At 42.9% G+C, this 27,582-nt stretch overlaps 1 protein-coding gene and 1 long non-coding RNA gene across 3 annotated transcripts in view; one reads left to right on the top strand and one right to left on the bottom strand.

The window, feature by feature from the left end:
* The window catches only part of LOC128581928 (uncharacterized), a 35,340-nt gene extending 21,208 nt beyond the window's left edge, over nucleotides 1–14,132 (bottom strand). For both annotated transcript variants that reach the window (XR_008378947.1, XR_008378948.1), the window contains exons 1-2: nucleotides 14,064–14,132; nucleotides 11,028–11,169 (exon numbers count right to left, since the gene is read on the bottom strand). This is a non-coding gene — a long non-coding RNA (uncharacterized LOC128581928). The remainder of the gene's footprint in view (nucleotides 1–11,027; nucleotides 11,170–14,063) is intronic.
* Nucleotides 14,133–21,251: 7,119 nt separating this feature from the next.
* The window catches only part of ELK3 (ETS transcription factor ELK3), a 75,058-nt gene continuing 68,727 nt past the window's right edge, over nucleotides 21,252–27,582 (top strand). The window contains exon 1 of the mRNA XM_053585275.1: nucleotides 21,252–21,617. The gene's annotated coding sequence lies outside the window, so the exon portion shown is untranslated. The remainder of the gene's footprint in view (nucleotides 21,618–27,582) is intronic.

Below are 27,582 nucleotides of genomic sequence, written 5' to 3'. Positions count from 1 at the left end.
TAGCTGAACCCAACCAAAATCGCTGATCCATAAAATTGTGAGCAAATGATATGGCTGCTGCTTTAATCTTTAAGTAGTGGTTTGTTACACAGCAATAGATAGCTGATACAGCCCTTTACCTAGCTGGCATTCTAGAAACTGATTTTATTACTCTTAAAAAGGAATCAGGCTCTATGATCTTTTAGTCGTGTTACAGTTTGCTGCAGAGAACTGCAACAAAGTGACTATTTCCTCCCCTTTTCCATATACCTGGAAGGACTTTTCCTTGTAGCACTGTTATATGTGGACTTGCTGGAGCTTAGAGCCCTGCCACCCTCTCACCCCGTTAGAACTGGGCTTGAAGGCTGGGCATGATGGCTCATATCCATAATCCTAGGAATCTGAGAGGCCAAGGCAGGAGGATTACTTGAGGTCAGGAGTTTGAGACCAGTCTAAAGGAGACCCCACCTTATAATAAAATAGAAAAATTAGCCAGGTGTGATGGCACATGCCTATAGTCCCAGCTATTCAGGAGGCTGAGGCAGGAGGGGCCCTTGAGCCCAGGAGTCTGAGGTTACAATGAGCTGTGATGATGCTACTGCACTCTAGCCTGAGCATCGGAGTGAGACCCTCTCTCAAAACAACAGCAACAACAACAACAAAACCTTGGCCATGCACTAACAGGACTAGAAGTGGCTGGGATCGACTCAGAGGTCCTTCCTTCTGAGTCACTGTGTTATCAGTTCCCACTCCCTGCCCGTTCCAGGGGACATTCGTTCATTTATTTAGTCAAAACCTCTGAGCAGCTGCTATGTGCCAGGCCTTGCATGGGAAGTGATGTGCTGAGGGGAGGTCTGGATTGGAGTGGGTGTATGGTCAGGACCTGAGTGGGTTTGCTCAGCCAGGGGCTCACCTGTCACTCCCTCCACAGCTTTCCTGTGGTTTTTCAACACATGAATTGTAGCCTTCCTCAGAAGTGGCCCCATCCAGAAAGGCAGAGAATTTCAGAGATGAGGGAACTTTTAAGGTCAAGTTAGTCCTACTTTTTAAAAAAAATATACATATGAGGTGGCACCTGTAGCTCAAGCGGCTAAGGTGCCAGCCACATACACCAGAGCTGGTGGGTTCGAATCCAGCCTGGGCCTGCCAAACAGTGACAACTACAACCAAAAAATAGCTGGGCGTTGTGGTGGGCGCCTATAGTCCCAGCTACTCAGGAAGCTGAGAAAAGAAAATCTCTTAAGCCCAGGAATTGGAGGTTGCTGTGAGCTGTGACACCACGGCACTCTATCCAGGGTGGTAGCTTGAGGCTCTGTCTCAAAATAATGATAATAATAATAATTATTAATAATAATAATAATAATTATTATTATTATTATACATATGAGCAAACTATGAGGTCAGACAATTAAGTTCACATACTCACCCCATACTCACCCCAGAAAAAGTGCTGCCTACCTCATTGCTGAATATCCCTATGGTCACCCTTGAAGTACTCCCCTTGGTCATTTGGTGACTGTAGTGATATTCAGCAATGAGGTAGGTAGCACTTTTTCTAGGATGAGTTTGTGAACTTCAGCTGTCAGACCTGGTATGACGACAGCTCTGATGGCCACTCCAGGAAAAGAGTTCCAAAATTGGGACTAGATGCTGGTGGTGGCTCACAGCTTCCTAAGAGGTGTACTTTGAAGGTGACTATAGTGATATTCAGTGATGAGGTATGTAGCACTTTTTCAAAGATGAGTTCATGAACTTACTTGTCCAACCTCGTAAGTCCTAAGAAGTTAAGGAACAGAGGTAGTTTGTAGTAACACGAAGCCCAGAATTTAGACCTCTTAGTGCCCAATCTGGAGCTCTATCTATTGCATGAAAAGACTCACCCCAGTACTCACACCTTCATTCCTTCTGATCCTGAACTTGCCCCTAGTCCTTCTCAGTTTCGTATTTCAGGCATGGAACTAGTATCCTCTCCTGGTTTGAGGTTCAGAAATGACCCGAGGAATCTCAGATGCTCAGATAAATTCCAATCACACTATGGTAGTGTTCTAAGAACAACATTATAAATTCAAAAAGTATTTATCAGGGGCCTATGATAGACCAGGCTCTGCCTTGGTTTGGGGAATACAGTGAAGAAGAGAGACAAAGAATCTACCTGTGGGGAATTAACATTCCTCAGGGAGGCAGGGAAAACAACACACAAGGAAACAAATGGGATAATTAGAGGCTGGTGTCATACATGAAACATAAACAGGATAATGGAAAGGAGGTGGGATGAGGGTGAAGAATGCATGGCGATCTCTTGGAGGACAAAATGCTGAGCTCCAATTGGCGAGGACACTGTAACGCTTCAAGAAAGGAAGAAAAAGGCAGGGCGCAGTGGCTCACACCTGTAATCCCAGCACTTGAGAGGCCGAGGCGAGTGGATTGCCTGAGCTCACGAGTTCCAGACCAGCCTGAGCCAGAGAAAGATCTTGTCTCTAAAAATAGCCAGCGTTGTGGCAGGTGCCTGTAGTCGCAGCTACTTGGGGGGGCTGAGGCAAAAGAATAGCTTAAGTTGAGGTTGCTGTGAGCTGTGACACCACAGTGCTCTACTGAGGGCAAGAAAGTGAGACTCTGTCTCAAAAAAAAGAAAAAAAAAAAAGGAAGGAAGAAAGAAAAGGCCCCCCAAGGAGGTACATCCTTACCCCCATGTATTTAAGTGAACACATGGGAGGATTCTAAGTAATATGACAGCTTTACAGTTTTAAAAAGATCTATTAACTGCTTGGGTAGAAAATGGATGTTGAGGGTTGAAAGTGAAATGGGGAAGGTGGTTTATTGAAGGCCAGCTCCACGTGAGATGCTTTATATATTTTAGCTCTAGTCCTCTCAATACTTCAGCATAGCTCCTTCCCACATGCCCATTCTTTGCGGACGAAGAAGGGGAAACTAGAAGGGATAAAGGAATTTGTCCAAGCCAGACCCTTCCCTGTGTGGCTCACACCCTTCCTAAGACAGGTGGCCCAAGCCTTAGCTAATAATTTTTTCTGATTATCGGTATATTTTATTTTATTTATTTTTTTATTAAGTCTTTTGCATATAGATCATAAATACATTTATGCCAATTTCAGTGTGTTGATTATTTGTACAAATTGGAGTGTTTACATCATATCAGTATATTTTAAATCATGAAATTTTAGAGCTGAATGATAAAGATAGCAATTTCCTTGAAGGCAGGACTTGTGTCTTACTCATCTTGCCATTTGGTTGTGGCAAAATTCCTGACACGTGCTAAGGTGACATCTGATGAGTAAATGAAAGAATGAATTGAATGGTTTCCGGTCATGAGAGGTTCTCTGAACCACTCCCTACTTCAGGCCTACCACTTTCTTTTTTAATTTTAATTTTTTTATACTTTTTTTATTGCTGGGGATTCATTGAGGGTATGGAGAACCAGGTTACACAGATTGTATTTGTTAGGTAAAGTCCCTCTTATAATTATGTCCTGCTTCCAAGAGGTCTGTCATACACTGTGACCCCCAACTCCCTTCTCTCCTTCCCTCTCTCTGCTCCCCCATTTCCCCAGCCCCCACCATGTACTGGGTCATTAATGGTCTTCACATCAAAATTGAGCACATTGGGTTCTTGCTTCTCCATTCTTGTGATGCTTTACTAAGAGGAATGTGTTTCAACTCCATCCAGGTTAATACAAAAGATGTAAAGTCTCCATCTTTTTTAGTGGCTAAACAGTATTCCATGGTATACATATATCACAACTTGTTAATCCATTCCTGGGTTGATGGGCATTTAGGTTGTTTCCACAGTTTGACAATTGTAAACTGAGTTGCAATAAACAGTCTAGTTCAAATTTTCTTATGATAAAATGAATTTTTTTTCTTCTTGGTAGATGCCCAGTAAAGAGATTGCATGATTAAATGGGAGGTCTAGTTTGAGTTCTTTGAGGATTCTCCAGGCTTCCTTCCAAAAAGGTTGTATTAGTTTGCAGTCCCACCAGCAGTGTAAAAGTGTTCCCTACTCACCACTTTCACGCCAGTATCTGCAATTTTGACATTTTGTGTTGTGGTCATTCTCACTAGGTTTAGATGATATCTTAGGGTGGTTTTGATTTGCATTTCAGTGACAATTAGGGACGATGAGCATTTTTTCCATATGTTTGTTAGTCATTTGTCTATTTTCTTTCCATTTTTTTTTTTTTTTTTGTAGAGACAGAGTCTCACTGTACCGCCCTAGGGTAGAGTGCCGTGGTGTCACACGGCTCACAGCAACCTCTAACTCTTGGGCTTACGCGATTCTCTTGCCTCAGCCTCCCGAGCAGCTGGGACTACAGGCGCCCGCCACAATGCCCGGCTATTTTATTTTTGTTGCAGTTTGGCCGGGGCTGGGTTTGAACCCTCCACCCTCGGCATATGGGGCCGGCGCCCTACTCACTGAGCCACAGGCGCCGCCCATCATTTGTCTATTTTCTTTAGAAAAGGTTCTATACATGTCTCTTGCCCATTGATATAAGAGATTGTTGGCTTTTATTATTATTATTATTGTTGGGGATTCATTGAGCATACTAAGAACCAGGTTACATTGATTGCATTTGTTAGGTAAAGTCCCTCTTATAATTGTGTCCCACCCACAAAAGGTGTGTCACACACCATGACCCCCCCCTTTCCTCTCTCCTCTTCCCTTCCCCAATTCCTCCCTCCTTTCCTTTCTCTGCTCTCCTCTTCTCTCACCCTCCACCATGTACTAGGTCATTAACTGTCTCCATATCAGAATTGAGTACATAGGATTCTTGCTTCTCCATTCTTGTGATGCTTTCACGTGGATTAATTTGAGTTCTCTGTGGATCCTAGTTATCAAGCTTTTGTCTGATTCATAATATGTGAATATCCTTTTCCATTCTGATGGTTGTCTGTTTGCTTTGGTGGTTGTCTCCTTAGCTGTACAGGAGACAACATATTTAATTTAATTAAGTCCCATTTGTTTATTTTTCTTGTTTTTGCAATTGCCACTGCAGTCTTCTTCATAAAGTCTTTCCCCAGTCCAATGGCTTCAAGTGTTTTCCCCATATTTCTTTGAGGATTTTTATTGTTTCATGACTTAGATTTAAATGTTTTATCCACGTGAATCAATTTTAGTGAGCGGAGAAAGGTACAAGTCCAGTTTCAGTCTTTTACATGTGGTTATCCATTTCTCCCAACACCATTTATTGAATGAGGAGTCTTTCCCCCACTGGATGTTCTTGTTTGGTTTATCAAAGATTAGCTGGCTATAAGATGTTCATTTCATTTCATTGTTTCCTATTCAGTTCCAGATGTCTATGTCTCTATTTTTGTGTCAATACCATGCTGTTTCGATCACTATGGCCTTGTAGTATAGCCTAAAGTCTGATAGGCTGATGCCTCCAGCTTTTTTTTTATTACTAAGAATTGCCTTGGCTATACAGAGTTTTTTCTGGTTCCATACAAAATGAAGAATTATTTTTTTCCAAATCTTGAAAGTATGATATAAGTATTTTAATTGGGATTGCATGAAATCTGTAGATTACTATGGGAAGTATAGATATTTTAACAATGTTGATTCTTCTCAGCCATGAGCATGGTATGTTCTTCCATTTGTTAATATCTTGTGCTATTTCTTTTCTTAGGGTTTCATAATTTTCTTTATAGAGATCCTTCATCTCTTTTGATAGATATATTCCTATATATTTGATAGATATATTCCTATTTCATTTTCTGTGAAACTACTGAGAAGGGAATTATGTCCTTGATTAGCTTCTCATCTTGGTTGTTACTGGCATACAAAGGCTTCTGATTTGTGGATATCTATTTTATATCCTGAGGCAATCCTGTATTTTTTGATCACTTCCAAGAGTTTTGGAGTTGAGTCTTTGGAGTTCTGTAAGTATAAGATCATATCGTCAGCAAAGAGGGAGAGTTTGACCTCCTCTGCCCCCTTTTAGATACCCTTTATTTCCTTCTCTTTCCTGATTGTATTGGCTAGAACTTCCAGCACTATGTTGAATAGAAGTGGTGATAGAGGACAGCTTTGTATGGTTCCTGTTCTAAGTGAAAAAGCTTCCAGTTTTACTCTATTCAGTATAATCTTAGCTGTGAGTTTGTCATAGATATCTTCAATCCATTTAAGAAATGTGCCACCTATCCCTATTTTCTTCAGAGTTCTAAGTAGAAAAGGAGTCTGGCGTGGCACCTGTAGCTCAGTGAGTAGGGTGCTAGCCACATACACCAAGGCTGGTGGGTTAAAGTCCGGCCCGGGCCTGCTAAACAACAATATAAATAGCTGGGCATTGTGGTGGGCACCTGTCAGCTACTCAGGAGGTTGAGGCTCAAGAATTGTTTAAGCCCAAGAGTTTGAGGTTGCTGTGAGCTGTGATGCCATGGCACTCTCCTGAGGGAAGCATAGTAAGACTCTGTCTCACAAAGAAAAAAAAAAGAAAAAAGGATGCTGAATTTTATCAAAAGCTTTTCTGCGTATATTGAGAGGATAATATGGTCTTTGGTTTTGCTTCTGTTGATACGGTGAACTATGTTTGTGGACTTGTGTATGTTGAACCAGCCTTGCATCCCCAAGATGAAACCTACTTGAGCGTGATGAATGATTTTTTTTAATTTGTAGGTATGATTTATTGGCTAGGATTTTATTGAGAATTTTTGCAGCTATATTCATTAGTGAAATTGGTCTGAAATTCTCCTTTGTAGTTGGGTCTTTTCCTAGTTTTGGTATGAGGGTGATGTTTGTTTCATAGGACGTGTTGGGGAAGATTCGTTCCTTCTTAATTTTTTGGAATAATTTCTACAGTATGGGTGTAAGCTCTTCTTTCAAGGTTTGATAGAATTATGGTGTGAAGTCATCTGGACCAGGGATTTTGTTGTTGTTGTTGTTGAGAGATTTTTAATTGTTTCTTCAATCTGAATTCTTGAAATCAGTCTGTTTCAGATATCTATTTCTTCTTGGTCAAGTCTACGGAGAGGGTTTGATTCCAGGTATTGATCCGTTTCCTCCACATTGCCATAGAGTTTCTTGTACTCAGAAATGATTTCTTGTATCTCTGTGGCATCTTTTGTTATTTACCCTTTATCACTTCTGATTGAGGTGATTAAAGATTTTACTTTTCTGTTTCTAGTTACTCTGGCCAAAGGATTATTGATTTTGTTTATTTTTTCATAAAACCAATTTTTTGTTTCATTAATTTTCTGAATGACTCTTTTGTTTTCAATTTCATTAATCTCTGATTTAATTTTGGTTATTTCTTTTCTTCTTCTGGGTTTGGGATTAGATTGTTCTTCTTTTTTCAATTACACGAGATGGTTCATGAGATTGTTGATGTGCTCTCTTTCTGTTTTTCAAATGGAGGTAGCTAATGCAATAAATTTCCCTCTTAAGACTGCTGTTGCTGTATCCCACAGATTCTGGTAACTTGTGCTTTCATTGTTGTTATGTTCAAGGAATTTAACAATGTTCCTCTTTTATCTTCTCCTGAACCCAACTATCATACAGCATAAGGTTTTTTAATTTCCATGTCTTTGTGTGGGATTGAACATTTTTATTGGAGTTGAGTTCCACCTTTATTGTTTTGTGGTCTGGGAAGATACAAGGGATAATTTCTATTCTTTTAATTTTGCTGGGGTTTGATTTGTATTCTAGGATGTGATTGATTTTGGAATATGTACCATGTACTGATGAGAAAAAAATGTATATTCCTTAGCTTTGGGATAGTATGTTCTGTATATGTCCATTAATTCCATTTGTTCTAGGATCACATTTAAGTCCTTCACATCTTTGTTTAGCTTCTGTTTAAAGGATCTGTCCAGTTTTGTCAAATGGGTGTTCAAGTCCCTAAATATTATGGTGTTATGGGATATCATATTGTTCAGATCCATCAAGGTCTGTTTCATAAATCTGGGAGCATTTAATTTGGGTGCATAAATTTTTAAAATTGAAATGTCTTCTTGTTGAATTGTTTGTTCCTTTGACTAGTAAAAAGTGTCCATCTTTGTCTTTCTTAACTATAGTTGCCTTAAATTTGCTTGTATCTGAAAATAAAATTGCACCCCCTCCTTTGTTCTGATTTCCATTTGCTTGAAACACTGTTTTCCATTCCTTAACCCTGAGTCTTGATTTGTCCTTCTGCACTAGGTTTGTGTCCTGGAAATGGCATATGGATGACTTGTGCTTTTGTATTCAATCAGCTAGCCTGTGCCTCTTCAGTGAGAAATTCAGTCCATTGACATTTATTGAGAGAATTGATAAGTATGGTGGAATTCAATTTATCCTATTTTGTGAAAGTCCATTGTGTAGTTTTATCCTTTGTGCCATTGTGGAAGCTATGTTTAGACTTTCAGTTTCTAGGTGTTTACTTTGCTGGTGATCCTGTAGAGCTGGTCTTATTGTGGTGAATTTCCTCAGTGATTGTATATTCACATAAGATTTGATTTCTCCACAAATTGTGAAGCTTAGTTTAGCAGGATACAAAGTTCTGGGCTGAAAATTGTTTTGCTTAAGAATGTTGGAGGTGAATGACTATGCTCTTCTGGCTTGTATAGTTTCAGTTGAAAAGTCTGCTGTCATCCTAATGGCGCTGCCTCTGTAGGTCAGTTGGCACTTCCTCCTGGCTGCTTGTAGAATTTTTTCTTTCATCTTGACTTTGGACAGTTTCATTACAATGTGTCTCAGAGAGGCTCTATTTCAGTTGAGATGACTTCGGGTATGATATCCATCTGAAAGGAGTATGTTGGAGTCTTTAGCAAAACTTGGGAAGTTTTCCTTTGTGATGGTCTCCAGTCGGGCTTCCATTCCTTTGGGACAATCTTCTTCCCCTTCAGTAATCCCTATTATTCGTATATTTGAACACTTTGTGGAGTCTCGTAGTACTCTAAGCACCTGTTCTACTTTCTCTCTTGTTTTCTGTGTCTTTAACTATTTGGGTTAACTCAAAAACTTTATGCTCTAGTTCTGAGGTTCTTTCTTCTCCATGGTCTAACCTATTTTTGACACTTTCCACTGCATCTTTACATTCCCTTGTTGTCTCTTTTATTTCCTTAAGCTCTGCCATATCCTTTCCATATTCTACATTTCTCTCATCCAACTTTTGTTTGTCTTTCCATTTTCTTGTCCATTCCTTTTATCTGTCAAATGCATTAATTCTTTATATGTGATGTCTTCTGCAGTAGCCGCCTGATAGTCCCTTAGGGAAGTTCCTCTGTTTTGGTTTTTCATGTTGCCCCAGTTTTTCTGTTGGTTCCTCCTCATGTGTTCTTTCTTCTTATTCACCTCCTTGTCCTCCTTTTTCCTTCTCATAACATCCTTTTGTTTTAAGCAAAAGTCCTTGCTCTTGATGACAGTATGTTGCAATGTGTTGCCAGGACACCAGGCTGCACTGTGGTTTTTTAGGAGACAGAGAGCACAGCCAGCAACCTCTGTGGTCCTTATTAAAACTTAGTTGTTGTCGGTGATCACCTGATTGTTTCCTCAGCATTCAGACCCTGCTGGATTGGGATCTGAAAGCTCAGAAGAATGCTCCAAGGGCAGGTCTCACAGTGCCTCCTGACTCTAGTTCTTATAGGGTGTGGGAGTCCCTCAGCCTTTCCAAAGAACGGAGTTCTGATCCTGGCAGGCAGAATTAAGACGGCCATGCTTTTAGGCCACTGCTAAGACCTTCTCAAGAAGGAGCCTCACAACAGCAGCCTCCTGGCTGCCAAGACCTTCTCAGTATGGTTGCCTTGCCAGCCACCAAACCTATGGCAAGTCCACTCCAACTGGCATTCAAATCTGGTTGCTGCATACTGTTGGAGTCTATCTACACTTCCAAGCTTCCCACTTAATATGCTGCTTCCCCTAACTACTGAAAACTCAGAAAAGGCTTCTTCCCGCCCTGGGCCTTTGTGGGTTGCCAGCCAATCCCAGCCAGTCACAATCACTTGCCTAATTCACGAGATTTCTGCCACTCCAGATCATATGCTGTATCCAGCTCATCACCTCCTTGCTATGCTCCCTGAGCTATGACTCCAGGTAAGGTCCCTAACCCAGGTATTGCTAGGTTCTCTCTTTTTCTGCAGTCATTCTAGGAGAGATTAGCTGAACAAGCCTTCTGGTTGGCCATCTGGCTCTGCCCCCCTTTTCTTTGGGGAGAAGATAAATGTTTTTCCCCCAATTGCATGGCTGAGTTGGAAGAAGAGTCTGAGGAAGCTATGGAATCTGTGGTTCTTTTCCCTATACTACCCTGCCTCCAACTTAACGTGTGTTTTTTTCCCCCATGACATATTTTACTTTTCATCAGCCTCTTTTTTTGTTTTAAATTATTTTTATTAAGTCATAACTTTGTACATGGATGCATTTATGGGGTTCAGGGTACTGCTTCGATATACAATGTGAAATGCTTACATTGAACTAAGTAACACATGCATCACAATTTCTTAATAGTTTTGAAATGTACCATTGCATCATGCACATTAGGTGAGGTCCCCCCAAATACCCTCCCTCCTCTATCCCCCCTCTCCTCCCCTCTCTCTCCTCTTTCCTTCCAACTTATGTGTTTATGGCAAATTTCCTGTGGGTTTTTTCCCTTTTTTTCATTGAGGCATTTTATTTGTAGGTACGTATTACATTCCTAGAAAAGAATCCCAGGTTCCCCTCCCCCACCACCCCAGTGATTTTTGTCTTACTTCTTTGTGGTCTGTGATACCAGCTGAGGTTGTCAGGACAATGATACCAAGTTAATGGGACGGGAGTAGATAATTTTGCCACTTTTCTAAATCTTTGAGTTGCACATGAAATCTGGGGCTGATCACTCCACTCTTGTTTAACCTCCCTATCATGTCCAGATTGATTTTCCCAGCTCTGTGACCACCAGTGATTTCAAACTTGCCAATGCCACCACACTTTCTCATTATAGTTAAAAACTGAACAATGACTTTGGAGCACAGTCTGGGGAGAACCTGGCCTTTGCCTTTCTTTTCAGCATTGTTATGCGAGACTTTCATGCATACCATTATGGAGGCACAGAAAGATGGTAGAAAGAAAGGCGTGCACACAGTTACCAGATCTCCTGTTTCTGCCTTCCACCTGGGTTTGGTAGGCTCCTCAAGGTCAGGCATGGTGTCTATTTTGTACAACGCCATGTTGGTAGTACGTGGAGCCTTCAGAGAGGGTCAACATGGAGCTTGGAAGTAAATTTTCTCTCTGAAAATGAAATTAAACAAATTAAATTTTCATGTGATGGGAAATAAAACAGATGCCTTCTACGTCTCCTGGAATAGCTACTTGACTGGAATTCAATGTTGGAAGAAAGAACATTTGGCCAGAACAGGACAGGGTGTGATCAGGAAGGGAGCATAAAGAAAAAGGCCATCTTTGGTTTGCTGATCAGTAGACTGCAAGACTGCAGGGTTAGGGGATTCTGAAAGTAGGGAGTGGGGGCTTTCTGATTTTCAGAGATGACCCTCTGTGATGGGGGCAGGATCAGTGGTTTATTGAGACCTGAAGCAAACAGCCCTCAAGATATGCAACACTAGGTGCTTTCATGGTTGATCATGAAACAACAAACTCAAATGCTAAGTTGGCTTCCTTGTTACTTTAGGGGTCCTCTGTGCAGGACAAGTACCATAACTCATTTTGAGAAAGGAATGATCTCCTTTCACTCCTAAGCCAATGCACTTGCAGATGTTCTAAAAAGAAGACTGTCACCAAGAATCTGGTCTTTCTTGGGTGAGGCCTCTCAAAGTTGAGAAAGGCTCGGGTCACTGCCATTTTTTGAGGCAGTGCTACTGCTATAAAATTCATTTTAAATGCTTTTCTTGAACCAATTGATGCATTTAGCACACAAAATGCAATGTGATATATTGTGCTAGTGACAATATAATTATAGGACCTACAAAAATATTAGTTCTTAGTGCACTTAAAGCAGTGTGGTTGGAGGATGGGCAGTAAGTTTAAAAGTGATGGATGGCTTCTACTTTTAATCTTGCCAGGAGATCTCTGTAACTGCATGAATCAGACCATTTGGAGATGAATAAGAGGTCTGTGTAGTGAGGTCTGAATCTAAATGGCCATGCTCAGAGACGTAGTCTAACTAGCCTTTGAATGTCAGCTAAGGCTCAGCCTATCAACAAAATGACCCTATCCACAGGCCACCTGGTAAATCAGCCTTGCCTGGTAACACCATGGCCTTGCCATGCAACTCTCTTAAAATATCACATCCCACCACTGGGGTGGGCACAGGGAGTGCTCCTCAAAAAACACGTTGCCTGACTGGCTGATAAACCAAAGTATCTTTTGAACATTCCATTTTAAAGGACAGTTACTCAGCAGGCACAGTGGCTCACACCTGCAATCCCAGCACTCTGGGAGGCCAAGGTGGGCGGATTGCCTGAGCTCAGGAGTTGAAGACCAGCCTAAACAAGGCTGTTTCTAAACATAGCTGGTGTTATGGTGGGCACCTGTAGTCCCAACTACTCGGGAGGCTAAGGGAAGAGGACCACTTGAGCCCAAAAGTTTGAGGTTGTTGTAAGTTATGATGCCACGGCATAGGGGCACCTAAGTGAGACTGAGTCTCAAAAGAAAAAAAAAAAAGACAGCTACTTGACAGAGGTGAGAACCTGCTTAGTGAGATGATCAACTTGTGAAAAAGGACATTGTTCACACACACAACAACTACACATTCTCCTTTTACATTATGCCAATTCTCCCAATTTGTCTCATCTGGTTTTGGGGGACCTTCCCAGCATGTCAGAGTCTTAGCCATGCTCTGTTCCAAGTCCTCGGCACATAGTCTTACAGTAAGAGGCTGAATTTAAGAAAGGCAATTCAACAAGTTCATGGCAGAACCAGGATTCTGATACAATGTCCATGACACCTTTCTGAGGTCTTCTCTTTATTTTTATGGTCCTCTTTGTAATACAGCAAAGAATAGCAGAAAAGATTTGGTTTTAGGTCAGAAAACCTAGATTTTAGTTCTAGCCTCACCACTTAGTAACTATGTGAGCAGGAGTCCGTAAATCTTAACATATGTGGCTCCTCAGTTGTATCAAATATAAAAAGAATTAATACTGTAATACTAAAGGTCAATTAAATTCATCTATTTAATGGCACTTTTTAGAATGTGTGGCATTATACATTTTTTTTTCTTTTCGAGATAGAGTCTCACTTTGTTGCCCCCAGTTGAGTGCCACGGCATCATAGCTCACAGCAACCTTAAACTTTTGGGCTCAAGTGATCCTCTTGTTCCAGCCTCTTGCCTGCCACACCCCCTGGCTATTTTTCACAGATGGAGTCTCATTCTTGCTCAGGCTGGTCTCTGGTCTCGAACTCCTGAGCTCAGGCAATCCACCCACCTTGGCCTCCCAGAGTGCTAGGATTGCAGGCATGAGCCACTGTGGCGAGCCCTACATATTTTATAATAATTTTTACTTTTCTTCTTTGAGTACCCATGGCATTTAATCAAGAACTATATATTGCTATGGGGAAACAAGGGGCTTAGACCACAGCATACAGACAGAAAGGGGGTATCACCAAGTCTCGCCCTCCTCAGAGTATTCAGGGGCACTTTCCAAGGAGAGCATGCTGCTTCTCATTTCACCCCAACATCTGCTTCCATCCCTAGAACCCTCACAGAAGCCTACAGAAGTCACTAAATGTAAAGCTAGTTCAGTTGGCAAGACAGTCTTTACCTCCAGACCACCGTGGATGGCTCCCGAAAGCAGCCTGAAGAATGACATTACTCTGCTTCCCACCCTGGCTCATACTGGTAGCCTCATTATCCTGTGGGGGTCTGTGAGGCCCTAAGATACATAATATCTGATTAGGGCATTGTTTAACTTCTACCTGCTCTGGTGGGAATTCAATTCCTGCCCCTCACCTCCGAAAGTCTCCTCTCGTTTTTTCTCAGCATGTAAAGGGTGGCGTCTCACATGAGCTGGGAGGGGGTAGACCACAATAAATAGCACCCCTCTTCCCTGTTTAATTTCAGAAGCCACTGATGGAGATCAAAATGATAGTCCTATTAGTAACAGAAGCTAAGTTGAGGGATACCTTTCTAACCGGGGGCTGTCATTTCACCCACTAACTCGATTACTTACCTGGGGTGAGCCAGAAGACTTCAGGCAAGGCATCCCCCCTTCGCCTGGAGAACAGAGGCTGTGTGTTCCTGGGACAAGCCACCTTCAAAAGAAGAGGGAGGAGGCAGCTGAGTCAAGCAGTTTCTTTTCGCAAACTTGCCAGTCAGAGGACTTCCCTCTCCCTTTCCTACTGGAAATCCCTCCAGACGGAAGCAGGAGGGAAGGAGGGCGGGCCCCCTAAGTTTCCAAACATGTTTGCTCATGTTCTTTGCTCTCTTGCTTCCTTGTTCAGGAACCTCCCAATGACTGCAAAAAAAGAGCAGGTGCCATGCCCGAGTTGAGAAAATGCCCTCTCTCCATCTCTGTGCTGGGGTCCAACAGGAAGAAGTGCCTGCAATGAGAATACCCTGAAGTTGGTAGGAAACACCTGCTGCTTGTTGATTTTGCACTCAAACTCCCTCTTGGCTCCAGCGTCCCTGACAAGCCTATCAGCCAGGCTAATAGACCCTGAGGAGACGGGATCTGAAGCTGGTGCCTGGGAGCTTCAGCTAGCCCTGAAGACCCGACTCCCTACTTATCCCTTCACGTAATGTCATGGCCTGAGGACTTCATCTGATGCTTTCAAATTCTTATTCTTATTTTAGAGATTTTTAAAAATGTGATAACCAACCTCCAATCCCTTAGGTTTCCCCCTCACCCTTAAGGAGTTGGTCTTGAAACACTTCTAACCAGCTTTTCACCAGCTCTGCCATCAGTACACAGCGTGACATCCTGCCCTTCACGTATTTCCTGAACTTCCCATAACTATGGTTTCCTACAAAGCCTAGTCCAACACCTTGTATGATTAAACACAAGGCAAAAATATTCTTTTTTCTTGAGCCGCCCATTTAAAACCCAAAGCAGCTGTTTGCACAGGAACTCTGAGCATCACTGACAGGGGAAAGACCAAAGACCCTTTGCACCTTTCTGGACACATCAAATTGATATCATGTAGGAGGCAATTTTGACCAGTGGCTGGTCAGGACAGATTCTCATTTGTATTCATCCTGACAGCGATGGCAGTGACTCGCAGCTTTCAGAGTTATGACACTGTCACTACATGTGTGCCCCCCTTCCCTTCTAATGGTACGGTGTGGACTTAGGATGAGAGGGAGGGCACAGAATATTGATGAATGTCAGTCAATTTTTAAATGAAAAACCTTGGAATCAGTTTTAATTCCCCTAAAATGCCATCATTTATAAAACTTTATTGTATACCAGTACTTCTGTTATCAACCCATTAATTAATTCAACAAAAGAAGGCGTCTGGATAGAACTTGGAAGACATAGTTTCCTGGGCTCAACCTCAGACTCCTAATGTGTGACGAGAGTTGGGGACCTCCAGGAACAAAAGCTCCGGTGTGTTCAGAGACCAAAGAGCACAGGAAGATTAAAAGGCCATCGCAGAAGGCTGGGACAGGGACAGCCAGATATTCTCCACTTTTTTTTTTTTGTGATTTTTTTTTGGCCAGGGCTGGGTTTGAACCCACCACCTCTGGCATATGGGACCGGCACCCTACTCCTTGAGCCACAGGCACTGCCCTATTCTCCACTTCTTTAGAAGACCAAATAAGAAGCTCATGCCTATAATCCTAGCACTCTGGGAGGCTGAAGCTGGTGGATTGCTTGAGCTCAGGAGTTCAAGACCAGCCTGAGAAAGAGTGAGACCCCATCTCTACTAAAAACAGAAAAACTAGCTGGGCATTGTGGCAGGCACCTGTAGTCCCAGCTACTCAGATGCTGAGGTAGGATCTCTTGAGCCTAGAAGTTTGAGGTTGCTGTGAGCTATAATGCCACGGCACTCTAGCCAGGGCCACAGAGTGAGACTCTGTCTCAAAAAAAAAAAAAAAAAATTTAATTGGAAAAAAAAAAAAAAGAAGAAGAAGACCAAATAAGAGAAATTAAATGAAGCATGAGGGCTTGGTTTCCTTTGAACCTGAAGTTCCTGGACATGAAGTTTGTTAAAGACTCCAAGAAGTTTGTTAAAGACAATGTGGCAAGAAAGGGCTTTCTCTGGAACAAGGAAGAAAATATAGTTAAATATCCAAACCAAAACACAGCCCAGAATCTCATTTGCCTATGTCAGTAGTTGACAAACTTTTTCTGTAAAGAGCCAGAAAGTGAATACCTTCAGATTCATAGACCATATGGTCACTGTCACAACTGCTCAAGCATGTTGTTATAGTGCAAAAGCACTGTTAGACAACATGCAAATAAACGTGTGTGGCTGGGTTCCAACCAAACTTTACTCACGGACGCTGCAATCTGAATGTCACATAATTTTCACATGTTACAAAACATTATTCTTCTTTTGGTTTGTTTTCAACCACTAAAAAATGAAGAGACTTCAAATTCACAACAGCCAAGAAGACATCCAATAGAGGAATGGATAAAAAAAAATGTGGTATGCATATACAATGGATTATTCTCCAGCTTTAAAAAGGAAAGAAATCGTGTTAAATGATACAACATGGATGACCTTGAAGACATTACACTAAGTGACGTTAAGTCAATTACAAAAAAAAAAGAGAGATAAATATTGTACAATTCCATTTAGATAAGGTACCTCGTGAAATTTATAGAGACAAAAGTAGAATGATGGCTGCCAGGGGGTGGAAAGAGGAGAAAATGGGGATTTGTGTTTAATGGGTACAGAGTTGTAGCTTTTACAAGATGAAAAAGTTCTGGAGATGAGTATCATAGCAATTTGAGTATACTTAACAAAGACTCATACACTTTAAAATGGCTAAGATGGTAATTTTTAAAACCACAATTAAAAATAAAAAGGGAAAAGATTTAGCTAATTCTTCTTTACTCAAAAGTACATAACCAGACAGAAGAGCCTGTGGGCTGTAGTTTGCCAACCTTTGACCCATGAGCGACTTGTCTGAGGCAAAAAAGATGGTCCAAATCAATGCTTCTCAAATGTCTCCACTGAAATACTTCCAATGAGATAAAAGGGAGAATGCAGACTCTAGCAAGGGTCTGCCTGCAAGTCTATTAAATTCTTTTAAATACGCCTTTAAATAAAATTCATGGACATTTTAAAATCCTAGTCCATAACATATGCTGTTTTAATGTAAAATTGACATTCATTGTAAACATCTATAAAAACTGATGCAAGTTCAGGCTTAGAGAAGGTGAGTGATTCAGTCAAGGTCTCAAAACTAGAATAAGTCAGGTCTGGGACTGGATCCACAAATTCCTGACCCCAAGCTGTCTTATTATCAGGCATTGGCTTTCCATTCCCATTCCCAATCCCTACCCCTAACCCCTAACATTGGAGCTGTCTTCAACATAGTGATGGCAAACCACTTACGAGTTTCTACCAAAATACATCAATTTGTAAGTTTCAAATATTATTCATTCTATTCTGTTCTAGAATATTTTACTTTGGTTTGTTCTAAGAGTCTTTCTTCTCCTGCTCTCTGGAACTATCCTTTCTCACCCATTTGTAATTGTTTTTCTTTTTAACTTTTCACAACATCCCATTCTAATATACATCATGGGATGTTAAATTATGAGGGACCTGAAAGATTTGTGGTTTTTGGACACCCAGAATCATTCTTCTCTTGTGGCAGACTACAGTATTTGTTCAGAATTCTCCCTTCCTTCCCTGCTCTTCTCCCCACCCTATTGCCTTTAAACTTTGCCATATGATTTGTATTCTTCAGTGGAATGTGCACAGAGGTGAGACTGTGCTAGTCTTAAGCAGAGCTTTTAAGGAGCATCACATGCTTCCACTACTTTCAAACTCCAACTCTCTTTGAGAACCATGTGTTCTGAGTAGTATCTGTTCTTTCAGTTGGGGACTCAGAATGAAAACATGACAAACCAACACACACTCAGCCTGCAGCCTGGGGCCACGCCCAGCCAATCCAGACTTATTTATTGCTATAAACTATTAGGTTTTGGAGTTGTTTGTTACACAGCATTATCCCAGTGGAAACTGACTACCACACCCCTTCTTTTGGAACCAGGGCTTTGATTAATTGATTGATTGATTGATAGCCCCCTTCCACTTTCTATCCATAAGATCTATTTAGGCTGACTCTTCCCATTCTGAACTGTGCACTGTCCAATACAACATTAACTAGTTCCCATTTCTGAAACACACGTGCGTCTTCTCTGGTGAGATCTCAACTGTTTTTATTAAAGCTGAGAGAGTCTCATACTCTCTCTTGGCCAGCACAAATGCCTGACCCTAGGCTCTGTCGCTTACTATAAAGAACTCCAGAAGAAATCTTACTACCTTTAGGTAATAAGATAAAGGATAAGATAAGGACTCTTATCTAAGTCCCATCTGTTTTACAACAAAAGCATAGAAAGAGTGTGGGTCATGCAATACTAGATACCATATCTCTTGGTTATTTTTTGAGGGTAGGAAGTCATGCATGGAAAACAAATAAAAGATTTCTCTTAGAATGCAAAGAACAGAAGCTGCAGACACCTGAAAATAAAAGCTACTCCTTGTGCTTTGTGAAAAGAGCCAAGTCAGTGCTGAATTACTTATTCACATGAAAATTTGGGAGTAGAGATGCAGACGGTTCAAAACACCGGAACATACCGATTTGAAATTTAAGAAGTCTTTATATGGGCTAAGAAACCCTGGAGCTGCCCAAAAGTGTTTTGGAAGAGCTTTAGATAAAGTATTTCTTTAAAAAAAACTGCTTGATGAAAACATGCTCCCTTATACCTTAGGGTCCTATAAAGATGTGTTGTGAAAAACCTATAATAAAAAGCAAAAAGGCTACCGATTTTTTCAAATCAGTATGTTTGGCTTTGCCACATCCTTTAAAAATAGAATTTCTTTTTATTTTTTCTTTTTTTAACAGTCTCACTCTGTTACCCTGGCGTCAGCCTTGCTCACAACAACCTCAAATTCCTGGGCTCAAGCAATCCTCCTGCCTCACCCTCCCAAGTACTACAGATGCCCATCACAACAGCTGGCTATTTTTTTTTTTTTTTCTATTTTTAGTAGAGATGGGGTCTCACGCTTGTCCAGGCTGGTTCAAACTCTCGAGTTCAAACTCAGGAGTGCCCAGCCAAAATTCAACCATTTCTTAAAGCAGTTTAAGGTTCACAGCAAAATTGAGCAGGACAGAGATTTCCCATAGCTTCCTCCATGATGGACACCTCCCATCAAAGTGGTTAGGATAGATGAACCTGCACTGACACATCATTATCACCCCAAGTTCACGTTTATCTTACAGTTCACTCTTGGTGTGGTACATTCTGGGGATTTCAATGAATATATAACGACATGCCCAGTATCACACGGTAGTTTCACTGCCCTAAAAGCCCTCTGTCCTCTGCCTATTATTCTTCTCTCCCCCAGAAATCCTGGAAACCATGGATCTTTTTTATTGTCTTCATAGTTTTGCCTTTTCCAAAACGTTGTGTATTTCAAATTATACAGTAGTAGGCTTTTCAGACTGGTTTCTTTCAGGTATATACTTTCTAAAATAAAGGAGCATGGGTTCTGAACTGTGCGTGTGCGGTTTTCTCCTTCACCCCCAGGATAATAAAATAAGTTTACATTCTCTCAGTCTAGACAGCTGGACCTTATAGGGACACAGTATGAGTTCGGCTGAGTGACAGGAGAAGCTGACTGGGGATTAAAAGGATAATCCCCAAAGTGGAAAATTAGCTGTGGAAAATCAGGAGTTGATAAACAGCCCCCCTTTCCTATGCCTTCCCCTCATGCTCCATTCTCTTAACTTTCCCCCATCACACCCGCCCTGGGTTCCCAGTTTCCCAGGCTTTCTGAGAGGTCTGGGTGGCCTTGTCCCACCCCTGAGGAGGACTGTCCACATTAGTCATGCAGCAAAGGCCAGACCCAGGAAATCCTATCAGTTGGGTGCTCTGACAGGTACTGGGAGTGGTACTAACTTCAGTAAAATACAATCCTTGCCCTTTACACTCATACTTAATAGCAGTGAGAGACTTACAAGCAAATAATCTCTCAGGAGAGAATGCAAAACCAGAAACAAAGTGAAGGAACTCTTAAGAGTGTGGTCCTTTGGAAAGGACTCACTCCCTGTCCCCAGAGATCCTGACTTAATTGGTCTGGGTTGAGTCTGTTGTTGGATCAAGTCAAAACACTCCCCAGGTGATTTTATTGTTAGCCAGCCCTGAGAGCCACCACCCTAGACCTGCTGAATCAGGGACTCCGTTAAGGCTCAGCCACCAGGATTTTAATGAGCCCCGGGGGTCACGTTTGAAAACCATTGCTCTGTGTCGCTAAGAAGTGGCAGCATGGGAATGGAAGGTTCTGGAAAGTGAAGAGTTGAGGTTGGGGCGCTGGCCTGAGGGTAAGGGGTTCTTAAACTGGCATCTTCTCCCCTTGTCTGGGCTCCAGGGCAGTGGGCAAGCTCTCCAATCACAGCCTGGCTCAAGCCAATCTCAGGGTGAGACCCCCCCTGAGGGATGTGGCCTGTGGAGTCTGGTCCCGAGACCTCAGAGCCTCAGTGTCTTGATCCCAGGGCTACTGCTCATTTCCCTCGGAGCTCCTTAGTGGGCAGGAAAGGGTGGGCCTGTGGAAGGCCGGAGTGAACAGCCAGAAATATCTTCGACTGGAGAATGCTGCCTTCCACTTTCACAGCTCCTTATCCTTTCCCCCAAAATGGGCCCCCCACCGAGGGCTGGCTTCTTAAAAAATGGAAAACCCAGACAGGAGGAACTGTGTCCATCCCCTTCCCCACACAGAAACCGTGTCTCCTGTCTGGGACATCCAACATCTCGTCCCAAACCATTACAACCGCACCCATCATACAAGCAGGGCTTTGCCAGAGCAATCCAACTCTGAACCCCGGCATCCCCTGTGCCCCAACTTTTCCATCCCAGATGGTGTAATAGAAAACAGTCAGTCTTGCGGCCTTGCCTCCTCGGGCCCCGCTCCCAGGCTAACTGGGCAGGGCACGACCCCACCGTGGTGCCCAGCTCAGGGACCCCGCGGACGGAGGGAGGTGCCCGAGTTCCCGCAGCCCCCGCAGGCAGCGCCCCGTGCGTTGGGGGGGGAGCTTGCGGGTGGTTGCTGGCCGAGCCCCCTTCCCGGTGGGGAGGGGCCGCGGCCCGGCGAGTCGCGGCGGGTCCGGAGGCTCCTCCCCTGGGGCGGTGGAGCAGGAAGCGGGGCGGGGGCGTGGGCGCGGGGGCGCGCGGTGCGGGGCGAGCGCGGGGCACTGGCGGCGGAGTATGCGCGGGCCTGGGCGGCCAGCCCCGGCGCACAGCCGCGGCCGAGGCGCGCGGCGCGGGGCGGAAAAGCCTGTTTACACAGACTGCACACCGCCTGGGGAATAATGCAGTAAAGGAAGTGAGCCGGCTCGGCCTGACTGCTCCAACTTCCTGCTCTCACACACACCAGAGGGGGGAAAAAAAGAGGAGCGAAAGAAAAAAAAAAGGGGGAAAAATCAGGATCTCATTACAAGAGCAACAGACCGTCTGCAGACGCCTGTCAGCATGGAAAGTCGGGGGCTTTCGCCCGGGTCCTCCTAGAAATTCCCCCGAAGAAGGATCTGAAAGCTCCCCCACATCTGGGTAGGTAACAGGGCTTGTGCCTGTTGCTCCGACACTTGCAAAGTTTCGTTTGGGGTGGATTTTTTTTTTTTCTTTCCTTTCTTGGGCTTGGTGGGGGTGGGGCAGCGGGCGCCGCGGGGTGGGGGCGCCGCCGGGGATGCTCCTGCGCGGGCGTCGCTGGAGCTGGTGCGCCAGGCCGGGGGCTGCGTGACCCTGCAGCCCAGAGGAGGGGGTGCCGGGCGTGCAGCCCCAGGGGTTCGCTCAGGACATCGCCGCAAGCAGCGGAGGCAGCGGGCGTCCGCCGGACTTGGGGCCCCGGGGAAGAGCGGTGCGGGGTGACTGGGGCAGGCGGCGTGCCGGGAGGCTGGACCACCGCTGGCCTTCCTGCTGGGACTGCGACCCCTCTCCCCTCGGGGTGGGCAGAGGGCACCGGTGCTGGGGTCTAGGGATGGAGAGGGAGGTGGAGGGCGCGGGGAACAAAGTTGTTGGGGGGAGGGCTGCGTCTACTCTCGCTCTGCAGGTGACCCCCACCCAGGTCACCGCCCGAGGCGCACTCCCAATCGGACCTTAAAAAGCCGGTGGGGTCTTTATTGGACACGGTTTTGGAGAACGACCCAGCAAGAAGCGATGGTGGCGCCCCCAGCTCTTTAGCTTCTTCTAGCTGAATGTTGGCCTGTGACGCTACTGTAACTTTGTGGGGAGATCAAAATTTTGGGGAGTGGTTAAAAATGAAAAATAAAAGATCTCGGTTTTGTTATTTTTTCTGAACCTTATCATCCTGGGGACAAGCTACAAGTTAGGTGGCGGGTGGAGGTGGGAGCAAGAAATGTTATTTTAGAAACTGCAAAAGGGGCTTTTTAGAAAAAAAAAAAAAAAACGAGTGTCGGGAGAGTTTCTGGCTCGTCTGGAAACGGCAAGACTAATTGCCATGCGCTTCCGCTTTGAAACTGGCAGCAGACAGCATCTTGAAAATGACTCACTGGAGGGAGCTCACAAAGAAACTGTGGTTTGCTCCTTCTCAGGTCTACGTATTTGTGCCTTTTACAGTTTCCTTTGTAGTGTTCGAGGGGGTCCCCCGCCCCCTCCCCAACAGCCCCCTTTCTGCCTCCCTCTCCTGAAAGCCCCCCCACCCCCTCCGGTCTTTAACTCTCCCCCGTCCCCAGCCCGGGCCAGGGGGGTGCAGGGGAGGCCGAGTTGTTTTTGGAGTTGGCTGGGGAGAGGGTTAAAGGGATTCTGCTGCAGCAGGGGGAAAATGTTCCCTGAATTTTCCACTGGCTGCTGCAGGAAGAGAGAGCCCCTTTAGTCCTTGCGAAGTACTGTCTGCACACACACCGACTAATCTCATTAGGAGTTTCCGCTGCTCGGTACAGGAGGGGTTTTGTGCAGCCACTGTCAGCCTGGGGAGCCCGGCGCTGGGGAGGGAGACAAGTTACAGCTTTATTTACTTAGAGGTGCAGCCGCCCAACAAGCCTTTTCAGGGCAGCATCTTGAAAACTTTGAAGTCACTCTGGGCATTTTGGATCTGACTCCCCGTGTGTGTAGGGGATGGGACGGGGTAAGAGAGTGTTTGAAGCAGCTCCCATCTGTGCTTCATTCTTTGTGGGGAAGAGGAGAAACCAGACACATTCAGGGCATCTATGAAGAGCTGAAATTGATTTGGGAGTCTTCCTGCCAAAGAAAATACCCTCAGATTTCTCTCTCTCTCTCTCTCTTTCTCTTTCTTTCTCTGTGGCACACATTTATTTGGAAAAGGTCAGTTGTGAGTTTCAATTTATGAGGATTATAAATTACAAATTGTGTTAAGAGGGCATGTGGGTCAGACAGTTAAGGAGACTGCCCATAAGCGTTCTTTAGAGTTTCCAGTAATGATGCAGCCTGCAAAACCCCCTGAGTTATGAAGAGTGATAGCCTTTCTATGCCAAATATAGCAAAGGCCTTCAGCCCCCTAAAAAAAAAAAAAAAAAAAAACAACCTTTAAAAGTTGCCTAGAGATGTGTAGAGTTACTAAAAAGGCTAAAGACCTTTACAGAACCTGATTGGACCAAATGTCCCTTTATTGACAAAGACACCTTGCCTCTCTTTTGAGGGTTTTTGAGGTGTTGGCGTTTCCTTTATGGTGGCCAAGTGTGTCCCTAAAAGCCACCCTGCCAGCCTGAGCAGAGTGTGAGTCACTGGACACTAGTACAAGAAGTCCCCAGTGCCATGCCTGGTACAGAGTGGGTGCTCAGTACATTGTTGCTTTCCATTTGTATGGAAAGCTGTGAGTAGGATAACAAAACTTACAATAGAGAAGAAAAGCTTTCAAGATCTAATATCATTCTGCATGACAGTTCCTTAAGAATGGTGGTTGTAAATAGTCTCTGTAAGAGTACATTTCCTTCAGATAAAAAGGAAGTATTCGGAATACCGACAACTGATTGTTGGGGATGCATGAGGTTCGTTAAAGTCAGTGGCTCTCAACAGGAGTAATTTTGCTTCCCAGGAGACATTTGGCCATGTCTGGAGACATTTTTGGTTGTCATAATTAAGGGGGTGCTATTGGCATCTAGTGGGTAGAGGGTAGGGGTGTTGCTAAACGTTCAAAAATGCACAGGAAGGCTATCCCACTCCCCTGCACCTCCCCTGACTTTCCCAACTCAAAATGTCAGTAGTGCCCAGATTAGGAAACTCTCATTTATGTTAATAATGATGGTGAAATTGATGAAAAATTCTTTCATGGGCATTCACTGAACAAGCAGGGCATTTAAAAGTTGCCACTTGTTGGTTTTTGCCACATGTGTAATTTATAGTGTTAATGAATTTTCTCTTTTTTTGGTGGGTTATGTGCGAGAGGATGGCATGGAGATGGTGACATTGGAGTGGTGTACCCTGTGTGAGCGGAGTGAGACCATCCCTGAAGCTCTGCAGGCATAGCATCCTCACCCCATGCTTTTTAGACTGGAATGGCAGGGGTCCATGTGGGGTAGAGCAGCAGTTTTTCAGCTCCATTTGAATTTTGAAGTTACCTAACCCTTTATTAAAGACCTCCTCTTTTTCCTGTATAAAAAATTAAATAATTAAAGACTGCTAATACACAGTAAATGTAACTCTGAGATCATATATTAAAATTTATGTATTTAATAACTTTTTGGAACCTGGATCTTTTCCTGAAATTAGTTTTAAAGGACTTCCAGGCAGTGTATATAAATTCAAATATTCCCTTCTTAGCTGCCAGATATTGTATTTTATGTGTTCTGTGGTACTCAGTTGTATTTATATATCTGTCTGATTCAGAAGACCAATATAGTGCTGTGGAATATGACCTATTGACAACCCAAAACACTCACTAAAATATTATCCCAGGATGTGACTTCCTGGAGTAGAGTCTTTTTCACAGAGGGTGAGTTACTGCTTACTAATTGATAGTTTTGTTCTCTTCTAGTTCCAGAGAATGACTCAGTTATCTCTGAGTTTCTCAGACCTGGTGGGAGGTAGGGAGAGGCATCTCCTTATGTTGCTTAGGCTGGCTTTGAACTTCTAGTTAAAGCAATCCTCTTGCCTCTCAGCCTTTGGAGTAGCTGGGATTATAAACACATGCTTCCTCATTCAGTCTTAAAAGAAATGGGCTCTCTGTCCATTCTGGAGCCCAGTCTTCTGATATCTTCCCAAAGGCCTCTTCTGGCACATACCGTGAGAGAGGCATGGATGGTTTGCAGGAAGGATCTTACTCTTACCAGATGTTCTTGTGTGTTTCATGCAAAAGTTTTTTATGTCCTGGTTATCCATAGTCCCTCTTTGACTTCATAGATTGATTTATAACAATCTACCTGAGACCATGCTAGTGTAAAAGTATTTTCTATGGGTTAGTTTTTTTTTTTTTTTTCTGTTGTGAAAAATAGTAGCTTGAATAACCTTCAGGAGATAGAGAACACCATGATGAAAAAAGTAGATGTTTCCCATAATTCCACCATTTATATTTTGATGTATATTTTTCTGATCTTTTAAAATGGGTATAAGTGTATATGTATAAAAACATACACACATGCACGTAAAATTCTTAATTGGAATCAGTACTGAATTGTTTTATAACATATTTTTGCTTAATGTAGCATGTAACACACTTTTATAACTAGTGCTAAGACTGAAATTATCACAGAGAGCTTGTATTTATTGATCTAATAAAGGTATTGACTCAACAATGGGTTGACATAATTTCTACATGGACTTCAATGTTTTTGTCCTTCGTGGTTCAAGTAATGGGCTAAGAATGCTGCCCTCTTGAAAGAATGAGTTCCTGTGTGCTGTAAAATTTGGGATTTTGAGGAGTTTCTCTATGATTTAAGAATGAGTCATGATTTGCAGTAGAGTATCAAGATGTAGTAACAGGAAGTATGGGGCACTACACATCAAAACAGAATGCTGAATGATGAAAAAAGAGAAACTAGGTTAAACTGAAAATATACCTTGAAATTATCCAACTACGAAGGGGGAGGAAGGTGCATTTTGTACACTTTGACAATTCTTATTTATTACTGTTTCATTTTATATCAGTAGAGTTTCCAAACTTTGAAATTGGTGTTTTAAATTGATTTTGAGCTCAAGATTACTGTTGCCCATGGCTGCTTTGAATTGAGGTCATGCAGCTTTCCGATTGAAACCATGACAATGAGACCATGAAAACTCTAGTTTTGCCACTTACAGTGCGGGCCTGGTAACCTGAATTATCAGTGTGTGTGTTCTGTTAAATACTAAGGGCTTTCAAAAATGGTAGATCATTTGGTCTTTTCAAAAATTATTCTATGCAGAAATTTGATTCTCTGGGATTCCTACCTGAAACCAAAATCAAAATGGCCTTTCACCCATTACTAAAAACTTACATCCATGTCAGCAGTTTTGAAATAAAACTTTGAACTGGTCATTTCAGTAAAGTTTGATTTGGTTTGAATTGTCATGGGGAAGGACTCATTGATTATTGATGTGCATAAATTTACATTTCCTGGAAAGAATTAGTCTAAGAATTAAATAGGATTATTTTGTAACATGGCTGAGAGATTTACTTGTATATTTTTACAGAAATCAAGATGATGGTCTTATTAATGTATTCTAACTGGAATTGGAGTAAAATGAATTTATTCACAGACTCTAAAAAGATGAGTTAAAGCACATAGTTTCATAGTGTTCTTAAAGCTGCTATATCTGAGAATAATTCCTAATTATCCGTGGATGATATGGGAGTGATGGGATGGGTATAAAACACATTTATCTGCATACTTCCTCTTTTTTGGTTTTACTTTTAAATTGATACCTATTAATTGTACATATTTAAGGGGGTATGCCGTGATGTTTCCACACATAAAATGTATAGATCAGATCAGGGTAATTATCATAGACCATCATGGCAAACATTTATCATTTCTGTGGGTTGAGAATATTCGATACCCTTCTTTCAGCTGTCTGAAAGTGTAAGTTGACCACCCAAGGGATTGTATTGAACTGGTTAACATATGGAAGTGGTCGACATAAGGAACTAGGCCTACTGTACTGATACGTATATGTGGTGCTTGTCTGGTCTATGCAAATTAGATCAACTTGAGGTGGTCAATGTAGGGAGGTGGTTAGTTATGGAGGGTCTACTGTATATAATGTGTAATTGTTAACTAGTCATTTTGCAGTGCTATAGGACATTAGAATTTATTCCTCTGATTGGATACCTTCCCTTAAGATTGATGAAGTTTGGGCTTCTTAACTCCAAGCAACAGAATAAAGAAAATGAGACTCTTGGAGCCCCTCCCATTTTTAAAAACATTGTCTTTGATTTACAGACATTAAAATGCAGTTTTTTTTTTGAGACAGAGTCTCACAGCTCACAGCAACCTCAGACTCTTGACTTAAGCAATTCTCTTGCCTCAGTCTCCCAAGTAGCTGAGACTACAGGCACCCACCACAATGCCCGACTATTTTGTTGTTATTGTAGTTGTTGTTTAGCAGGCCGGGTGGGTTTCGAACC

Source organism: Nycticebus coucang, chromosome 3, assembly GCF_027406575.1.
Source record: "Nycticebus coucang isolate mNycCou1 chromosome 3, mNycCou1.pri, whole genome shotgun sequence".
NCBI lineage: Eukaryota > Metazoa > Chordata > Mammalia > Primates > Lorisidae > Nycticebus > Nycticebus coucang.
This window is presented reverse-complemented; position numbering and strand designations above follow the sequence as displayed.